This window comes from Echinops telfairi, unplaced genomic scaffold, assembly GCF_000313985.2.
Source record: "Echinops telfairi isolate 266 unplaced genomic scaffold, ASM31398v2 ScPeMD7_1;HRSCAF=3_0, whole genome shotgun sequence".
Taxonomy (NCBI): Eukaryota; Metazoa; Chordata; class Mammalia; order Afrosoricida; family Tenrecidae; genus Echinops; species Echinops telfairi.
Window position 1 is genome coordinate 88601867 of NW_022103896.1, and position 1745 is coordinate 88603611.

Sequence of the window (1745 nt, forward strand, 5' to 3'; positions counted from 1 at the left end):
TTCCCACACTGTGTCTCCAGTGTTGTCCCCTGTAGTGCCATGGGCCTTTGAGGGGACATAATGTCTTGTTCTGGTGCTGGCCTTACGGACCTCTCTTTACATTAGCTGTTCCTAGCCAGAAAATCATCCTAAAGACTTTAAGTATTTTTTTCATGCAGTATAGTATTAGAAATGATTTTTGATTTTTAAAAAAATTGTATTGTTATATACAATTTTCAGTCAGTTCCAACTCATAGGAAAAAGTAGAACTGCTCCATAGGGTTTTCTAGGTTGAAATCATTATGAGAGCAAATAATCAGATTTCTTATTCCGCTGGTAACTTTGAACAACCAATCTTTCATTTTGAATTAAGTATTTAATGATTGCACCAGAGATTTCTCATCTCTTCCTATCTCACTGAGCTTTTTTATCATGAAGGTTGTTAAACATTTCAATTGTTTTTCTGTATTGATTGAAATGAGAATGTTATTTTTTTTGTCGTGGTAAAGACTGCTTTATCGGTGGCAGTTAGTACAAGTCAATAAGTATTGATCCCCAAAGAAGAGTTGTTATTTATTTACTGGTCCATAGAGCACTGAGTTAAACAGAACCAACTGCTGGGAGGATAAACTGAAGTCAATCCTGCTTCTTGGGAAACGAAGCCCTAGCCAGCTGATGTATGGCGTACGCTGTTCCTCCGATTGGCAGAACCCTGGTCGCTCTATACAGTCGGGCATCAGCTGCTCCCCCATTTAGATGCACTGGAATCCCATTGTTCTCCTGAAATAGCTTCTGTTTCTCTGAAAATATTTTCAAACTGCCTGTGTGAAGCAGTACTTATGGTCCTTTGGGCAATTTGACGCAGAGCTTGTAGATTGCACAGCATCTCGGCTCTGTTCCTAGCGACCAAATGCTACAACTGAAGCCAGCAACTGAGAATGTTATTATTTTCTTTGTTTTATTAATTACATTGATTGCTTGTCTTATCTTGAACCTATCCTTGGTTTTAATATGCTTTTGAATTTGTTTTGCAAGAATTTTGTAGAGTATTTTTTTAATCTTTATTCCATAGGGTTAGGAGAGGGCTTCAAAAAAATTCAGGGGTAAATACCAATTATTTCTTCTTGAGTCCAACTATGTAGTTTATAATTCTCCATAAGAAGGGTAGCATTGTGGAGATGGGGAATTCCAGGACACTTCATTGTGCTAATGTGTCGTGGGTATTTGGACCAAGAGGTTTCCTCACAAGAGGATATTTCCATTTTTAAAATCAGGAAATATTACATTTAACCACATTTATTTAATCCAAATGCTGATTAAAAGTTCAAGAAGCTGCGGAATGGGAAGAAGGGTGCTGCACTTAGATTGGGGAAAGACGCACTAATAATGTGCGATATGCCGATGGCACAACCTTGCTTCCTAAAAGCGAAGAAAATGTTAAGAATTCGTTGATGAAGACCAAGGACAACCAACAGCAGGATGACTCCCACTCGATATGAAGAGAACAAAAATCTTTCTACCTGGATCAATAATCAACATCATGATAAGTGGGGAAAAATGCCATTTTTCAAGGCTTCATTTCCCTCGGTCAATAATCATTGCCTTTGAGTTATTGTATTCACAAAGAACACTGAAGGTACCATAGACGGCCAGAAGAACGAATAACTATCTTGGAAGGGGTATAGCTAGAAAGCTCCTTAGAAGCGAGGATGAGACTCAATATACTTCGGACATGTTTTCAAGAGACACCAGTCCTTATCAAAGAG

At 38.2% G+C, this 1745-nt stretch overlaps 1 pseudogene; it reads right to left on the bottom strand.

The window, feature by feature from the left end:
• Window positions 1-615: 615 nt before the first annotated feature.
• On the bottom strand, window positions 616-865 carry LOC115868594 (annotated as a pseudogene).
• Between the last annotated feature and the right edge of the window lie 880 nt (window positions 866-1745).